The sequence below is a fragment of the Neolamprologus brichardi genome, chromosome 16 (assembly GCF_056152115.1).
Source record: "Neolamprologus brichardi isolate AB-2024 chromosome 16, ASM5615211v1, whole genome shotgun sequence".
NCBI classification, from domain to species: Eukaryota; Metazoa; Chordata; class Actinopteri; order Cichliformes; family Cichlidae; genus Neolamprologus; species Neolamprologus brichardi.
The window spans coordinates 10,053,880-10,074,206 of NC_142119.1; the positions used below are offsets into that span (position 1 = coordinate 10,053,880).

General features: G+C 38.6%; 1 long non-coding RNA gene and 1 pseudogene across 1 annotated transcript; one reads left to right on the top strand and one right to left on the bottom strand.

Annotated features, from left to right (window-relative positions):
- Positions 1-1,632: 1,632 nt before the first annotated feature.
- LOC148098154 (uncharacterized) lies at positions 1,633-4,012 on the bottom strand. Its single transcript, XR_015716620.1, has 3 exons — positions 3,812-4,012; positions 2,499-2,603; positions 1,633-1,769 (listed from the first exon to the last, which is right to left on the bottom strand). It is a non-coding gene; the product is annotated as an uncharacterized LOC148098154 (long non-coding RNA).
- Positions 4,013-9,000: 4,988 nt separating this feature from the next.
- On the top strand, positions 9,001-9,981 carry LOC102791388 (olfactory receptor 6N2-like; annotated as a pseudogene).
- Positions 9,982-20,327: the final 10,346 nt, after the last annotated feature.

A 20,327-nucleotide genomic window follows, 5' to 3' on the forward strand; every position in this document is an offset into this window, starting at 1 on the left:
TAAAACCAGTGTGTGACCATGACTGTTCACTGAGACCATGAACGCCACTTCGCTGAAGCATTCTTCTTCTTCTTCTCCTCCTTTTCTTCTTCTTCTTCTTGCCATTAAAATGGAAGCAGAAAGAGCACAAGCTGCTTTGATCTACTGAAAGGAAAAAGCAGAACATCTGAGCTGAAACCAGTCAGCTGAAACCATTAAGACAGGAACAATCATTCAATGCAGTGTCTCAGGTGGCTTAGCCTGTTACAACTGTTGATACAAGCTAAATATGGTTAAAACACAGTGTCAGGGAGCTCCAGTGTGGGAAATAGTGGCTTTAGGTTTTTAGTCATTTAACTTTCATCCATTCATTCATTTAATTCAGGAGGAAGAAATGCCAGGTTGGTGCAGGCTGGTTACATGCATTTGGTCCCATGCTGTCTTTAACTAAATGAGACTTGGTTCATTTTATGGCTGGGCTGTATGTGGGGTTATATCATGTTATTTGGGCAGGAGTACCTGTCCCCTGTTAGACTTAGAAAGTTTCTCCATAAGTAGAGTTTCTAACTCTTATAGCTTTTAGCACATCTGTAGCTGTGCAGGCTGACAGCTTTTTGATGGCGGCTCTTTCTACCCCACACTGGTTGTGAGTATGTAAATAGCCCCACTAGTTATTTTGGGTTGCAGTTAACTTGGGATGAAGAGGTGGGTCTGCCAGGACTAGATGAATAACAATTATCCGGGATACATAAATTTCATAATGCATGCATATATCTCTATCAATTAAACCTGGCCTGAGTGCTGCCATTTTTTACATTCAGTTGTTTCTCTTAGAAATGTTGGAACTAAATAATGAATGTGTTACAGTTAAACTGACACTGGTCAGTGTAAATGGCTTATTGGGACAAAGAAACCTTTAAATTAAACCTGATATCGAGTGTCAAACAATATCAAAGCTGTAAAAGCTGTTTACAGTCAGAATTTATAACAACTATGATTGTAAATAAATTCAAACAAGTGAGCTTTTCTCTTTGTGCTGAATATCAACACTGTGATTTCTTAGACTGTAAGCTTTACTTTAGCACAACCAGTTGTAGAAGCTGCCACTCCAAATGTCTTTTGATAACAAGAAAAAAATACCTTTTCAGTACACGGCCTGAAGTTTTTCTCCGACATCTTCTGCCATCAGCTTTGTCTGCTGGTTTGAAGACAATAAACCACAAAAAAGATGATTTAGTCACTTTTTCTGCATCATGCAGCTCGAATGTGTCGTGTAACGATGTTGAATAGCCGTCGTTATCCCTCTGCTGTGTCAGTAGGATTGTACTCTACAGCATCTCATTGATATGTGAGGAATGCTAATGTAACACGATAACAGACGTCTGGTCTTACATCATTAAAATATAAAGGACAGGAGATATTTAGATATTTTTATACTTGTATTACATTTTATAGCTGACAGATATTACTAAATAGATAGAATTTACTAAATAGCTGGATGAACATGAAAAATATGTCCATAATCACAAATGACCATGAGAGCCAGTAGAATTAATTCAACTGGACACTCAAAAGATGTCCTTAAATACTCTTTAAGTGGCAGAACAAACAAACAAACGGTTAATCGCTTACTTGAGATGAAATCTGCTCAGCTACTTTGAAAACAGCTTCTAACTGGTTCCTCCTTTAACAGGATGACTTCTCAGGGGTAAGGCCATCATGCAGTCCAGCAACCTTTACGGTTCTGCTTTGATTCACCAGGAACTATTAGGGAAACCTTCCAGCGCCTCCTGTGAAAGACACAGGGATAAACACAAACATTTATTAACATGTTCCACAGTCTTCCAGTTTGATTTTCTCATCCTGTGGACAACAACGTACATAAATGCAGGTTTATTGTTAACTTTTGTAAGGTTTCTTTACTGAACATATCCAGCTGCAGCTCCACTGTGATCCTGAACTGGATAAGCACTTAAGAAAATGTGTCAATAAATGCACATACATCAACTTACTATATTTATCCAAACAGACTGGACCAATAATGCTTCACTGAGTAGAGACTTTAACAGACTCTTCTATGTAAGAATGTCTCGTGCTGATAAACCTGCAAACTTGACAACAAAGGTTTTTCAGACTGCATGTAGCTGTCCTCTATGTCAGCTAACACATTTACATTCATGTCACACTTATTTTGCTTTCCCATTTCATTACTTACATTTTGATTAGATACCTTGAGTTTGTAAATGATCAGATTACATAATTGGAATACAATGTATCCAGTTCAGGGTTGCGGGAGGATGAAGCCTATCCCAGCTGATACAGGACAAAGACAGGACAGGCTGCCAGTTTATCGCAGGGCAAACACAATATGTGTAACAGAAAATCCACTTAAATGTTTGATATTTCTTATAATAATCATAATTATGACTATTATTGAAAAGTTTCTTTATAAATACATTTTGATTTTTTTATAACCCCTAAAATATAAACCTGAGCTGTTTCAGATTCTGACCTCTGACCTCAGTGACCAGGCTGTGTCCTCACTGCAGCTCCCTCTTGGAAGTATGTCTGTTTCTTGTCTTCCCCCAGTGTTGACCGCCTGCCCTTAATATCACGTACTGTACCTGCGGGGGAAAAAAAGGACAAACACTTGCCTTAATTTAAGAAGTACATTCATACAGAGATAATCTATGGAAACACACTAGTTCACCCTTTGGGAGGAATCAGTTCCTCTGAAATATTTCTGTAAATGAACATCATGTGGAGAATGAATGAAATGAGTTCTTCAGGTGACTCAGCAGACCCACACTGACAGATGAAACTTCTGTGGAAGAAGAATCTGGATTTTTTTGATTTCCAATCTAGTTAAACTATTAAGCATCTTTGCTCTTCTGAAATCTGTGTTAAACAACAACAAACATAAATTAGTAACAAAAATACAGCTGAGTAGAGGCTTTACAAACCACCAGCAGCCATAATGCTAAATTTTAATCTTCAAATGTTTCTGAGCCGTCTTCAACCTGCTTTTAACACATTCAAGTCCCACAGTCAATGCAGCCTGACTCAATCCTAAATGTTCAGCACACACACAGAGACACAGAGGTACTGTTTAAAGTTTAGTGTTAACCTGAGTCACTGATCATTTACAGTATTACAAAGTCTGGCAGTCTTTGCATGATGTCCACGTCACTGTAAGTTTCTAGCTGACTCTCAGGTGTGACAGGTGTGCCAGCAGGAAAGAGTAATAATAACCTGCATCCTGAGGTTTGTCATGCAGGATTAAAGGAGCCAGGCTTTGTTCACACAGCTAGGATTGTATTTTACACTGACCCTGGGTCAATATAAGTATCATACAGTTTAAACGAAGCACTGAAACTTGCACATATTTATTACAGATGCACTGAAGCTAATCGAGATATTTACTGTCAGTCTGTGGCTGCGATTAATCACTTTACCGGAAACTTTATTAACTAGTAACTTCATCAGTCATGACAGAAGCTAATATTTCTGTGCTAACATCGTTTAAACAGTAACAGCTTTACTACAATATAAGCTAACGTTTACACCGTAACTTTAAGCTAGCACCATAAAGACGGTAAAACACGTAATAATATCTACAAATGCATCATCATCTGTTTTATATTTGTAGCACTTTGGTCAACATTGTTGGATGTAAAGTGCGTAATAAATAAAGATGCTATGCTATGCTATGCTATCTTAAAGCTGTTATATTAGCACTCGGTGTATTACTAACATAACCACATTAACATTATTGACACTCGCTGACTTTTAATAGTCATTCTATAAATGCTGTCCGTTTAAACGGTCTTACCTGTAAACACTGCTGTATCCACCGCTTTCCAGCCAGAGTGGATTCTGGAGTCTTCCCACGCTCCTGTTAGTGATCCTCCATCTGGATGGATGATAACAACCTTCTGAACAATCTAGCAGGAGATGGCCCATATCTATGGGACTGATTTGTGCTAATAACGCCCATTGTATGGACTGATAACAGCCGAAGCGGGTGAATAAAGTCACCCAGTCGCTAGCTGTGCCATTACCCAGCATACACCACTCCCTCCATAAATGCAATAAACGATACAAAAGTAATAGCCTATAATTAATTTATCTGCTGTATCTGCTGTTTCTCGGGTAGTTGTTTAATTATATAATTTATTGTGTACTGTATACGTCACTACAATGTGATTTTGGAAATATATAAATATACGGACAACAGGCTCTTCCGCGGCAAACTCTTGTCGTCAATAAGCAACGTTTAGGGAGCTCTATAGTATTCAATGAGAGGACCCTGCACGTCAATTCTTGACGCAAGGGGGTACCCTGCGCGTCGATAAGTGAAGCAGAGGGAGCCTGACCATGCGTCACACATTTGACGAGTTGGGAGTGAGAACGTGTTGGCTGACGATTTGTCACCTAGCGTAAAATGTTAAGCTTTGGGAGTGAGAACGTGTTGGTTTAGCCCAGACCTTCCCAAAGTGTGGGGCCCGCCCCCTAGGGGGGGCGCAGAGCCATTGCAGGGGGGGCGTGAGATGAAAAGGGGAAAAAAAACCCAAAATGCTTGGACACTGCTAGCACGGGCGCCTACAGAAATGCAAAGCAGGAGATGAAGCATAGCTGAATATTAGGGGTGCAACGATACACAAAATTCACGGTTTGGTTCGGTTCGATACTTTGGTGTCACGGTTCGATATTATTTCGATACAAAAAAATGTTCATGCTTTTTTAATTTGTCATTTATTAAAATTATAAATATATATTTTAACTCAAAAGTACAGTTTTTAAATTTAATGTTGCTGAAACAACAAAGTAATAAAAAAAATCATATCTGATTGAGGAATCACTCATCTTTGGAAAAGAGAGTTTATTACAGAGAAATGGCTCTTTCCAAAATAAAAGCTATACTATACACTTCTTCTGGGCTATATTCTCAGCAGCATATTAACCTCTTAAGCCCCAAGGGGGTTTCTGAGCTTCCTGCTCGAAAATGTAATGCCCAAATTTAATTGATTATTTCTCTGCAGTTACAAACTCTGTCCTTACAATCTTGGTATCAAAATAAAGCTAACACTTGGGAAATTTCATCAGAGGTGTAAATATTGAATCAGATATTATTACTGTGTTAAAGTTACTGAGACTGGAACACAGAAAAAGTAAGTAGATTTTATCCTCGCCTAATTTTTTTTTTAATTTTTAGCATATAACCTTTTGAAAAATATGCCTCAGATCACATTTGGTTCCAGAAATCCAGTAACCAACATATAAACATCATCTGTGCAAAGATTTATGTTTCTAAAGTGAAACAGTGAAAAATTACAGCGCTGTCAATACATGAATATCCAGACGTTGTACAAAAATGTCCAATTTTGGCACACAATTGGACACCATGCCAGTTGATTTTTTTTTAGGTATTAAAGAGCAGAAATTAATAAATTTTATTAACAGGCCTAAACATGCTTTTTTTTTAAAATATATTTTTGAAGAATTAACCACACATTTACATGGCAACGGCCCTTTTCTGCAGCGCGTATAGAGCGTTTGATTGGCCTCTGGCCCTTTAAACTCCGAGGGGCTGTAACTTTGGTTTCTTTTGGTCAATTTGCGTGATTGACACCTCTTTTTAATGTTTGAGCCAATAGATTCACAGTGACGATGCCACGTTCACTGCAACCAATCAGACGTTGTGATGCCAAAACCCACGTGGGCCCAAATTTACTGCATGTGGCGTCTGTTCAGTCACGTGTCTGTAAGTGGGTCTAAAATGGAGGTTGTTGACAGAAAACTGCTCTGATGCGGCTAGGTAGGCATGGCAACTACTATTAATCACGTGGCTACCGGCGAAAATAACGAGGGAATCAGGACGGTAAGCCAATTTCTGTCTTAGCGCATTTGCGCCGCTGTGTGTTTTTTGTGGTCTTCTTTTGTGGCTCATTCAGTGAATTTTGGTCTGATCGTGGTGAAACTTGGTGTGTGGAGTCAGTGATAGCTCTGGAAGCTAACCAGCCCATCTTTAGACGGTTACAGGAAGTCTGAAGAATTTCTGGTTCGGTTTTGTTTGTTTAGCGGACTTCTGCGCATTTACATAACTGCTCGTTTAATCACGCTTGTTTTCGGTGTGTTTGGTGGTTGTAGAAATGGTTTATATGACATGATTTCCTCCTTTTTGCCCGTACTGGGGCGTGGGGCTTAAGTGGTTAAACATATCAGGTCCCCATAAGGAGAATCATGTGCTAACGGCTGTCTAAATGACTCGGGTAAAGTTTGTAGCATGCGTCCTTTTTGTTTTTGTCTGCTTCCACTTGTCTTTGCACTAGGATGATGTTGGAGTAAATGTGCAGTCATATTCGTTGTGTTCCCACTAGTGCTGTCAGCGTTAACACGGCAAATCTCTGTTAACGAGCTACCGCAGATCGCCCTGTGCATGGGGCTGGATGGCCAACACCTTAACGAGCTAACCTGCTAACACACTAGTTCCCACCAATGTAATTGAGCATTGCGTGGCACATCCAACATACTGTTTTACTTTTGTCCATGACATGCTTACCTTCAGGGTCATACGTCACATGAAAACCAAAATAGTTCCAAACGCCACATCTGAATGAGGGTGGGGGAGGTTCAATTTGCCATGTTGCAACCTTCTGTCTCGCTAGCTTGCCCTGCGCTCAGTGAATCTGCATATGACTACTCCGCCTAGGCTGCCCTGTTGAGCGCAGATCCACTGAGCGCTCAACACAGACAGCATCGTCAGAAGAAAAGTTGATAAAATAAATTAAAAATTTTGTATTGTTCGATACATATGCGTACCGAACCGAAAGCACTGTATCGAACGGTTCAATATCGATACGAGTATCGTTGCACCCCTACTGAATATGTTTCCAAACCAACTTCATTCTAAGCCAAAGACTAGAAAATATGGTGAAGCATATCTTCCCTTTGGTTTCACTTGCACAACTGCCAAGGTAGGTCTCCCCTGCAGAATTGGTTTTCCCTTCGTTGGGAGCAGCGCTGGGCTGTTTAAATCACGGGCAAACAGTATCCCACATTAGTGATTTTTAGTTCACAAACACTTGTTGTAATAACTAACTACTCCTGACGTTTTGGAGATGTGAGCTCTTTATACAGTAAAGTTACAGCGGGATAATATCAGGCTGATCCTGCCACAATTTGTTCCCCGGTTCAAATCACGGACAAACAGCATCCCACAGCTGTTTATGTTTTTAAACCCATTTTGCACAGAGAGGCATTTTTTGAAAAATGTATTGATAGCAATGTTGAATATTATTACACATGAAAAAAACAACTACATGTAAAATAATCACATCGTGATGCCTCTGCCTTTCTAAATTGAGGGACAGTAACTGCGTGTAAAACCTGCAGATAGTCAGATTAACAGTATTTTGTCTCTATCTGCCATTCTGCAATTCATCTCATGTAAACAATATCGTGGCGCACAGCGTGACGTGAAAAAAGGCACATACCTTTGACGTTGCATGATGAACTCTGTATTCCTCGTCCATACTTAAAGGCAAAAAAGGAGTTTTAAAAAAATCCCAGTTTTCGGTGATTAGAAACGTTGTTTACGTGGACGAAACAGCTGCGTTTTCAGAAATACCCGTGTAGGTGCGGACGCAGCGTAAAAGAGTTAGTAGTTTATTTTATCACTACCTGTAATTTATTGCACATTACTTGTATTTGCTTAATTGTTTACTAAATGTTTGAGGTGTGAAATAAACCGCAATGGAGCAAAATATGGGTGTGTGGTTGGAGGATGTGTGCGTGCGTGTGCGTGTGCACGCGGGGGCGCGAACATTTTTCTTGTAAAACAAAGGGGGGCCCAGCAAAAAAAGTTTGGGAACCACCGGTTTAGCCAAAGGAGGCGATAGGAGTCACTGACATCAATATAAGGAAAACTCTTTACATACATGGGGGGTTTAACCCAAGGTCCTGTACCCTGAGACTGTAAGCTAAGAGGAAGGAAGAAGCTGAGGACTAGTGAGTATCAGAACCACAATCCAGGATGAGTCAATGATCATCCATGAGTACATATGGAAGATGGCCATGTGTGCTTAGTGAATACGTCAGGCAGCCAAACCTTAGAAGGAAGAGGAGCAAGGAGACGAACCATCATGGAAGGACAGATCCCCATACAGTATGGACCACCAGCAGATAGAAAACATGGCTGACATCCAGAAATCCTACCAGTGGCTGGACAAGGCTGAACCGAAAGACAAAACATCATAAATCATGGCAGCACAAGAACAAGCTCTAAGAATAAAATCCATAGAGGCTGCTACCCCAGGCAAAACCCTGGGTGCAGACTGTGCAAAGATGCCCCTGAAACAATCCAGTACATAACAGCAGGTGCTGGTTGGCTGGAAGTATATCAATTAACATTTGTGCAGCAATGTCCTGGAAGTCCAGAGGTCAAAATGGGATACATCCCCCAAGGTAGCTGAAAATGACCAAGCTAAGTGTGGGGCTTTCTGATATAGACAGACAAACTGGTGATATCTATCCAACCAGACGCAATAGTGGTGGACAAGCAGAGGGAGATGACTGTAGTGATAGATATAGCTATATCAAGTGTTAACAACATGAGGATGAAGGAACACAATACGCTTGAGACTTATCATTGGCTGAGAAGAGAGCTTGAGAAAATGTTGAGCGTGAAGGCAGTAGTGGTTTCCGTGACTTTTTTTGCTTTTACTAAGCTTATACTAGTACCGTGGATTTAAAAACAAATGCATGGGCAAACAAAATGAAGGGCATAAGACTATAAACGTCAATTCATTAGTTGTTTACATGTTAGTGGAGAACTTAATGAGTCCCATAGAGGATGGAAGGTTTTCTGATAAAACAAAACCACAGAGTCAGTCACTTACCTTCTCAGTTCGGTGCAGGAAATATATTAATACAGTACTTTAAGGCTTATCTTTTGGTTTGTTATTCTTGAATACCATTTATGTAATCAAATTCTATAGTCAGTAACATTTTTTTTATTCAATGGATGTTAAATTAAATGTAACATTGTTAACTCTTGGTGGGTTTGCAGAATTGCACAAATACAGATACCTTTATTGTGGTTATATTCACGTTATATATTCTGATACTCTGCTTTAATTCCACTATAGTGTACCTTATTTGGACTTGCAAAAACCTTCATGAGCCAATGTATATTTTTATTGCAGCTTTGTTAATCAACTCTGTCCTTTACAGCATGATTATCTATCCAAAGCTCTTATCTGATGTTTTGTCTGAAAAACAGACTATATCGTATCCACTCTGTCTTTTCCAAGGATTTTCGTATTATGCCTCAGCTGGGTCAGAGTTTTTACTGTTGGCAGCAATGGCATATGACAGGTATGTGTCTATATGCAAACCCCTGCAATATCCAGTTATTATGAATAGAATAACTATATATATGTTTCTGATTTTAGCTTGGCTTATACCTGCTTTTGAGATTGCAGTGTCATTTGTGCTTTATTTTAATGTAAAACTCTGTAATTTTACTCTGACAGGAATTTTTTGTAACAATTCAATTTACAGGCTTCAGTGTGTGCCCTCGGTCACAATATCTATATATGGTGTGGTCACGTTGATAAATATTGCCCTTCTACCAATGTTTTTCATACTTTTTACATACATAAGGATTCTTAGAATATCTATCAATTGTTGTAGAGAAACAAGGAGAAAAGCTCTAAAGACATGTTTACCCCACTTGCTGGTGTTAATCAACTTTTCATGTTTTATTGTTTTTGATTCAGTTATAATTAGACTGGATTCCGATCTGTCGAAAACTCTTCGCTTGACATTGACGTTTCAGTCAATTTTATTCCATCCTCTTTTAAATCCAATCATATATGGACTCAAAATGAATGAGATTTTTAAACATATCAAGACATTGTTGTGTCAAGTTTAATAACACTGGTATTACTGCACTGGTATTATCAAATGAATGGCATATCAGATAATGGAGTACTTTAGCTCTGATTTCACATGCAAGATTGATAGCGAACATAATGGTCATTATACAAAGATAAACAATTTATTAAACTGTTGCTGGTAATCTTTGAAGTCTAAATAGTTCATATGCCAGTGTTTCACATTTTCCTGTCTGTTTTGTCACAGATTCTAATTTACTATTGTGTAAATGGATAAATATAATTTAGTAAAATGAATCAATTGCTACCAGTCTATTATGCTGACAAGCATTTTTTGTATTGTAACTGACATATCAATGTCAATGAAAGAAAAAGCAAAGTTTTAAAGTTTTTCAAATTCTATAAATTATAACAAAATATTACATATACATATAGCTCGGGTCCTCTACCAGAGGTCTGGGAGCTTGAGGATTCTGCGCAGTATCCTTTCTGTTCCTTGGATTGCACTCTTCTGGACAGAGATCTTGGATCTCCAAGTGCTCTAATTACTACTGGAACCACTGTTACCTTCACCCTCCACATCTTCTCGAGCTCTTCTCTGAGCCTTTGGTACTTCTTCATCTTCTTGTGTTCCTTCTTTCTGATGTTACTGTCATTCGGTGCCGCCACATCTATCACTACAGCCCCCTTCCTCTGCTTGTCCACCACTATGTCCAGTTGGTTAGCCATCACTATTTTGTCCGTCTGTTTCTGGAAGTCCCACAAGATCTTAGCTCGGCTAATTCTTGACCACCCTAGGGGGAGTCTTTCTATTTTTGACGTCAAGACTTCCAGGCCATACACGGCACAGATATTTCTGTATAATATTCCGGCCACTTGGTTATGGCATGATATGTATGCCCTGCCTGCTAGCATTTTGCACCTTCCTGTTATGTGTTGGATCGTCTCAGGTGCATCTTTGCACACCCTGCACCACGGGTCTTGCCAAGGGTGGTAGGCACACAATTCATAACAGCACTTTTACATATGCCTAAGTGGTTTCTAACATTTAGACACACTAATATGGTGGTTTTTATTATCATTTGCCTGAGTTTCATTGATATTTTATTTGTATAATTGTTCCAGGATTCAAAAAAGATTTTCAAAATGATTATGGGGTAAACAGTCTTGGATTTTGAAATCCCTTGTCAACAAATCATTTTGCTGCTAGGAATTTTTCACCTATACCTTAACAAATTTCACTTAATGACTCCAAATCTGAAAATCATTTTTGTATAAGTATGTCCTGTTTATTGCTTGTGATGTTACAAGTATTGGACAACTATGATGACAGGACAGGATTTGTGATGCATTTTCAGCAGTTAATAAATTTTGTGGGTGAGCTCCTTAGAAGAATGAAAAAAATAATAACTGTGTGATGGTATAAAAAGTAAACTGACAGCCCACAGGTGATATAAGGATTCTGTAATGAGTGTCATTAGTGAGCATGCATTGGTGCCACCTGCGCTGTGTAAAACAACAGGCCAAGCCTCAGACGAGTGGCCTGACTACAGCCAGTCTCTAAACAGCTAATTGCTAAGTTAAGACTAGTAACTGTCAAAATGGTCAACAGGTTATTATGTCTTTGGCCCTAGAGAGCAATTAAACTTCAGCTTGGGTACCCTTCAACAACAACAATACAATTAGTGTCTATAATATCTGTTTACTTTGACTATGTGGCTCATTAAAACAAGTACTAATAAAAAAGTATAAAAAGTTTAACTAATCAAGTAGATCTTACTGCTGTCATCATTGGTCATATAATGTCATTAAATATTATGACAATATTATAAACCTAAAAACCTAAAACAAGCAGTGGAAAGGAGCAGAATTTAAAACCATTGCGTATATTTTTATTGCTAGAGGAAAAGTGGCCTAACTGCATAATTTTGCACTGAGGCAGCAAACCAAAACATGCTGTTTTGGTAAATCTGTCTATAAACAACTGAAAATAATTCATCAGATATTATTCTACATGCACATATTTTTTTTTTTAAAATACAGTTAATTCAATTTAAACATGAATAAAAATGGTTTTAGTCTTAGCAGTAGCTAGCACTGTGCCATGTGCAGATTTGGCACATGAAAGAATTGCCCCAGGTCAAAGGTCAAATCATCTGCTACTCCTCAATTTTAATCAACACTGAGGTATTTTGTGTCACAAAATAAGTAAATACTTAATAAAGGGACAGTGTAATAACCAAAAATTTGGTTTGCTGCCTAAGAGCAACACCATGCAGTTGACTGTGGAGAAATTGGTAGTGACAAAACTTCATGACTGGACGTGTTGCGCAGGTGTCATTCTATCAGCCATGTTGGCATTCCATGAGCTCCTGCTACTGCCCGTGCCTGGGTGTTTGATTTTATACACCTGTGGACATGGAAGTGACTGGAACACCTGAATTCAATGATATGGATGGGGGAGATAGTTATTTTGGCAATATAGTGTTAACACTACTGAAAAAAAAAGACAAAGGAAAAGAAATCATGCTGGATCTCTGTACTGATATGGACTGGGTAATGTTTTAGGAAAAGAACACATTTGGTGGAAATGAAAATTATCAATATACAAAGGGCTGAACGCAGACTAATCCATTTTGTCCATTTTTAAAAGTTCATTGGAACATTGTAGTAACTCAGGCATGTATACAACTACCACTTGCATGCATGCCTGATAATGTTGACATATACACATAATGAGACGAGGTTTGGTGTCCTGTGGGAAGGAGGTGAGATCTCCTTCCATATCTCACCAGGCCAAACGCCTCTCACACGCCTGGACAGTCTAAGGTTCAACCTGGTGGCATGGGAAGGACTGAAACATAATCTCCCAGAGAGAGGCCTACTGGATTTAGGTCATGTGAGCGAGGGGGACAGCCAGTAATATCAATTCCTTTATTGTCGTGGAACTGCATGAATACCCTCGCCACATGAGGCCAGACACTGTTGTTCACCCATAGGAACCCAGGATCCACTGCAACAGTGTAGGGTTTGACAATGGGTCCCAGGATTTGATCCCAAAACCTAATGTTAGTTGGTGTGCTGTTGCCAAACCTGTAAAGGTCAGTGAGTACCTCTGTGTATTTACTTCCCCAGACTATCACTGACCCACCACAAAAACAGTCATGCTGAACGATGTTACAGGCAGCATAACATTCTCTATGGTTTTTCCAGAACCTTGCGTGCCTGTCATACGTACTTAAGGTGAACCTGCTCTCATCTGTGAAAAGTCCAGGGCTTTTGTCTCATTGTTGCACTTCTAGTATAACTGCTGACAGTATTAACATCAAAGAAGCAGAAATTGATTAACAACCTCCTCTGCTACTTAACTGACTAGATCAATATACAAAAAAATTAAATGACTTGATATTTTACTCTGATTAAAAAGTATTTCAGAAATTGATCAGTCTATTATATATTATACTTATTACTCTATTACAATGTATTAGAATATAATTATAATGTACTCTTCATAAGCAGATGAGGTCACAATTATTTGTCTCCATTTTAAAGTTAAGGTTTTATAAATTTTCCTAGTGCTTTTTTAAAAGAGCAAACATTTTTCAAAGAAACATTTGAAAGTTTTCTTTAGAAAGCACAAATTATTATTTTTATTCGTGCACAATAACAGAATTATTTCACACCAGCATGCGGACCGATAAAAACTCGCTGATGAGACATTGTGAAGCCAGTCTGACGTATGCTAAACACAACCTGGAGAAAAAATATTCATACTGGAGAGGTGTACAACCCAAAAAGAACACCATCCCCACACTAAAAAAGTGGAGTGAGTATTATGCTGTTTGGTTGATTCAGTGCATCTGGAACTGGGAATCCCATCAAGGTGGAACTAATCATGAAGAAAGAAAGAAATGTGAAAATCTTGAGCAGGCGACAGCTGGGTCGTCGCATTGTCTTCCAACATGAAACAACCCAAACATACATCAATCCTGGTGAGTTACTACCTGAATGATGAATGCTTTAGCATTCAGGTATTGAATTGATTGGCACTGACTGACTGCAGAAATCCCTGAGTTGAATCCCATTGAAAATCTGTGGGATGATCTAAAGGGCTAATGTTGCTTACCCTAGCAGTTTCTGAGTTTTGTGAAATATTTTGTGTCTGCATGCCAAGTAAAATAATGTAAGCATCCAAAATAAAATAATGACCTCTAGAAGAGTTATGTTAAATATTCCCTGGTCTGTTTAGCAGCACTTGGTGTTACAAATAAACTCAAGAGGGATTATCAGGAGCTGGTCGTGAGGTGTTAATCGCTTCTCATTACCCCATGCGTATACTACACGATGCAGAACACACGATTAAGGCAAAACTTGGGGCGTTCCCCAAAATAGTCGAACGAGTGAAAAATCGTCTCAAAATGGGGCAGAAAAATCGCACAGTGTATCGGACAGTGTATGCCCAGCTTTAGTGGTAGGTTGGTAGCTCAATACTTAGCTGCTCCAGTCAACATGCCAAAGCATTCATGGGCAAGAAAGGGAAACTTGATTAGATTTTACATGATGAATTTGTGAGTATGTCAGTCAGAAAACGGATGTTAAAAAAAGTACTTTTATGAATGTGTGTTTGTGAGATGTGGTTTGCTAAGTAAGAACCACTCCATTTACATGCAGGTGACCACAATGCATTAAGACTGGAAACATGCACTGTCAGTTAGCTACATTTAAAAAGTACCAACAACTCAAAGTTTAAATATTATACCAGTCTTTTGTCACCACCCAGTGACAAAAGACTGGGTGGTGCTATATGTCCACTCTTTATGTCAAATGCACATTTTTGTAAAATATTTGAATACTTTTGTAATAACCCTAAAATTAACCAGTGAAAGAGTGCAAAAGCTATGCTATTCTGCACATATGCTGTAGCTGTTTTACTGAGAAAATTAAAGACAAAAAAATCAAAAGAGATCATACAATCATGTAACTGGTATTTTCTGTAAAGTAATTAACCATGACACAGAGTAACCAAAGAGGGTAATATATATTTTAAATATACACAGGCTTTAAACAGAGTAAAATATTATTTTAATTCACTGAAGTTTGAAAGTGTTTTTATGGTCTTTTTTGATTGCCTGATTGAAGGACATTGTGATATAGTCTGGCCTGCTGAAACTGAAATAAAGGAATGTTTTTATTTACCTTCCTGATGTGTAAAAATCTTAAACTGACCTGCTGTGCTGTGTTGTGTGATTCAGGTCTTTGGGGCATATTGAGCCGAAAGGTAAACTGCAGATACAGCTGAATACCTTAAGATCTTTCAGACTTCCAGAACTCATGTAGAGGGTTTTAAAAGCAGAAACGGATGTAAGACAGCACTTAAGAAAACTCTGCTCATACTGATGTGACAATAACTTTAATTTGTATTTTCTGTTAACATCACTAGGGCAATTGGATGGTCTCCATCAGTGACATCTGCCAGGACTTCTGCTGCTACCTCACCTGCTTTTTCCCGACTCCATACATGACAATGAAAGTCGAATGCTGTGTTGAGCTTCTTTGTTAAATCGGTTCATGGTTAATACAGCATCTTTCTACTCGTGGTGCTCATGGTCTAAATTAAGCGTGTGTATTGTTTTTACTCACTTGTCAAATTGAGATGCAGTTTTATTGGTAAGTAGATTTTGGTATCATTATTTAAGTCCCTTACCTCTCATTACATCAGAGAGAGTTTTAAAACAACTTAACATCCTAACAGCTATACTTAATATCTAGCTTTTTTTGGAGATTATGTATCGGAATTTCAGGAGCTGGACCACACCTCCAAACATGCTCCTTCCGGCTGTCATCTATTTAGGTTCCCCCGTTCTGCAAGCTGATCATTCTCGTTTACGTGCCCCACCCTCCCTCCCTCCTTGTTCTCTATTCTTTAACTTCTTCGCTTCTATTTAGTACACGGGGATCTGCCAGTCCCGGGAGCCATTGCCAGTCCCCTTCGAGGCCTTCCCCAAACCGAAGCTCAATTCATGTCAAAGCATTCCCCTTTACCTACTAAAACGCTGTCAAGCCTAAAATGAGGACGTGGGCCCAGCCAGTGAATTGGAATTTCAGGAGCAGGACCACGCCTACAAACACGCTCCTTCCGGTTGTCATTTATATAGGTTCCCCCTGTTCTGCAAGCTGTTCATTCTCATTTACGTGTCCCACCCCCTTTCCCTCCTTGTTCTCAATTCTTTAACTTCTTCATTTCTATTTAGTACATGGGGATCTGCCAGGCCCGGGAGTCATTGCCAGTCCCCTTCCCCAAACCGCAGCTAAATTTATGTCAAAGCATTCACTTTTACCTACTAAAATGCTGTGAAACATAAATTGAGGATGTGGGCCCAGGTAGTGAAATGTTAAAGTGATACAGAGTGCTACAACAGGGTCTATCTGTATGTGCTTTTGCTAATAGTAGATCATCTTTTTAATCAAAAATACATAGTATAAGTCTAATTATTATGTTGAATAAGAAATGCAGAGTAAATTAAATTATTCTAATGTCTAGATTTTATGTGTGTATACATGATTCAGCTTCCACATTGGCTGATAAGTGTCATGATGAGCTACCTGTGTTTTTCCACTGTTTCCCAGTGTATCCACCTCTGGGTGGAGCCCTCATCAGTCCACCTGCTCAGCTCACCCGATAGAGATCGAGGACAATCAGCACAGTAGTATTTAGGACCAAGTCTTCTCCACCAGTTCGTCAGCTAACCTCACATTAGTAACAGGCTGCCTTTGCTTCATGCTCTTTGTTTCTGTGTTGTGCCTCTAGTCATCTCTTGAAACCATCATCACACTTAGCTAAGGCTTGCATTCTAAGGATGTTGGTCACTACGTTACACTGTAAAAAGAATAACCCTACTCAAATTAAAAAAAATGATGTCCAATTGTCACATCCAAAATATTTGACTTCATAGAATCCAAATTGAGTCACTTGATATGACCTGATACTTTTATGTTGATATAAACAATATTACTAGACTTGACTGAAATTTTAAATTTTGCATTGATCCAAATTGATTTTTTTACATAGAACCATATTTTAATTATTGAACCAAGCTAATATATTGAAATTTAACCAACCTAATGTATTCACATCGAACCAAATTAACATGAACTAATATGTTTGTGTTGAAGCCAGGTAATTGATTTACATATATTCAAACTATATTTTTTACATTTCATTTTATTTCAGTTCAAAAATGCTCTGCATTCCTATAAAAAACAAGACAAATGGCCAACCAATTATTTCAAAATTATTTATTGTTCCAAACCATTTTAACTATAAATCAATAGAGAGGATTAGTAATATACAGATTTAGTGCTACGGCAGAAATGATTAGAGAAATGTTTTTTTTATAAAACCTGCAATCTTTTGAAAACCAGTATAAAACCTGCAACCTGTCAAAAACTGGCATAAAACCATTATAAAAACTCTTTTTAAACCAATTTGCAAGTACTCAAAAACGTTTATATGTGCACTGTGCCTGTACAATGTAAAAAAAATCTACACATGTATCAATGAAATCAACTTAAATCTCCCTTTCAAATGGGTGTTCTTATAATTTTTGAATGTAGAATACCACTGCAGGCCAACCAAGCAAAATAACCAAGCACACATGCACATGCATGTGCACATACACATGCACACATGCATGCAAACACACTACTGTGCAGTGTTAAGTTCACAATTAAGTTTGCGAATCTTAAAGCTAATTTCAGTTCAACTTCCTTTTCAAAATCTCTTGAGTCTGTGATGGTTGGCTCATCCAATTCAGAGTTCAACGAGTCTGTAGGATAGCAGCTGATAGAGGATGTGACAAATATTCCACTTTTTAAGTCTTTAACAGTGCATGAATTATGTTTTCTCCATTTATGGGTCTTGAAACTGCCATATATATTGCTTTTGTATGAGCAACCATTAAACATACAAGAGACAAGTTCATTTTTTTTTAAATGTTGATTGATATGTTGAAAAAAATCATACTCTGTGGAAAGCTGATTGTGGTCACAAATGTAGCACTTGAATGAAGAGGCTTGTTGTGTGGACTCCTGAGAAAGATGGTTCCTAGCTAGATGTTTTTGTAGACCGTTCCATGTCCTGGATGAACAGGGGCAATTTTCATGGATGCATGGGTAAGGACGGTGCCTGCCATGAAACCGATGATCAAGTCGATAATGTTGTAGTAGCTCAGATTTTCCTGAAAATGACAGGCTGCAGTCCTTGCATTTCCACATCCGATAACTGAGGAAACAAAGGGAATATATTAAATTCCCAAACAGGTAATGTTTGTATTGGTTCGATATATAGAATTCCAAAAATGAATTTGTCCATCTGCTGCAATGACAATTTATTTGACCACCCCCTTCCATCAGTATGAGAATGAGAAAATAATGGAGGGCTTTTCCTTTTTGTGTTGAGAGTAATTCCCCCCCAAGATTACATCCCTAGTCAAACTCTGTTTGAAGAAATGCCTCAGAAGGGAGCGGTGCCTGATGGATCAGCATTCATGTGGGTGGCAGGCTGAGCTGTGATTGACACGTCGCACTACTTAAACAGCAATTCACCCTCAAAACAGCTTTTTTCTGCTTATAAACTGTATTAGTGAGTCTTTACCTATGAAACCTTTCAGTTACTGGGCATTTCTTTTACAATTTCATGTAAACTTGTTAAATTCTACACTTTTTGGTCTAAAAATGTCTTAGTGCTGCCCTCTTAGGGTTGAAAGGTGGCTATTGCATTTGAATTTTGTGATTGGCTGAAAGCAGTTCATGCCTACGTCAGCGGTACATGCCAGTCACCAGCATAGTCTCTAAGACACATTCGCAACCTTGGGGTCCCAACCCCAATTGGGGTCGCGAGATAATTCTTGGGGTCGCCAAATCATTTTGGAAAAATATAAATGAATGTAGCTTCCGAATGAATGACAAGTGGTTGGTCTCAAACAGATATTTTATTACTCAAAGCCAGTTACTGGCTTTGAGTAATAATAGTAAATGTGGGGGGGGGGTTTTTAGCTCTGAATAAACAGATGAACAGAAGCGCTTTTGGACCGTTGTGGAGAAATATGCATCTGGTGTGAACAGCGGAGCAGCGGACAGTGTATGATTTTCCTAAGCGCACCACTTCGAAGTGTTCCTGTGGCCAATGTAAACCATGTGTAAGAGTTAGACCAAAAAGGGTAGAATTTAACAAGTTGACACAGAAATGTCAAAAACTGCCCAAAACTGAAAGATTGCATTGTAAAAACCCATTATAACCGTTTCTAAGCAAAACAAGTTGTTAGGCTTCAGTTACTCTTTAAGTAGTTACACTCCAAAATAACAGGACACAACCAAAATGAAATGTTCCCTTTGCCCTCCATAGAAAATGTTGCTGCATTTATAACTGGACAGAGGAAATTAGTGGACAAGGATCTCTTACTAACTCACACAACGGATGTAACTAATGCAATAGCAATATTACTTACTACTACAAAAGTGATTTTCAGAGTGCTTTTCAATTACGAAGACTAAAAAAGGGGAAATGGGGCACATCTCCCTACACAACCAGCACTGAGCACACACCTGGGTGAAGCCGGGAGAGCAATTATTGCACACAATAGTGCCAACACATCAGCAAGGTGAATGACAGGATAATGAGGGAGGGTCTAGATTATTATGAAATGTTTAAAAAGGATGTGCAGTGTAAATGCAAAATGATACCTGTTCAGATTAAATGAAAATGTATGCTTCAGCCATGGAATGGATGGAGCGATCTGTGGTTCTGAAAGCATATAGAAAAAAAAGAATAATGTTACTTCTCTATAAAACACATAACATAGAAAAACCAAGAAATACGTAACATGACATACACATCCTTATAAAAAGCTAGTACTATAATTTGATTTAGGTTTACCAGACAGTCTACAGACCAGCCATTAGCAACTAAGTTTGGCATAGGGTAAATTTTTTGCTGTTAAAATTAAAATTTCTTCAGAAAATGCACATTTTTCCGAGCCGCGCCTGAAAGTCAATTGAAGGAATTAGTCTGTCATTGATCTTATATGCTGGCTTGTTATTTCTGTCTCTAAATCATGCACATTAATAATTATCTTTTGCGCTCGGTGTACACACACAAAACACACAGATATTTATATGAAGAGAGACAGACAAACGTGCGCGCACAAACACAAGCTTGTGTCTAGAAACCGCGAGCTCACCAGAAAAATTCAAACGAAGTGGAGCACGGAGTTATACTATGCATGTTATGAACTATGAACTTATGCTAGCTAGCTGTATCCACCACCGATGCATCGTGGTAACTCTAGCTAGTTAGTATACTGGTAAAAAACGGCTTTTTGCCTAACTTGCATTCCCGACTGTGATGGTCGGTTGCTGGTTACCAGTTCTAACGTCGCGCCGGATAGCTAG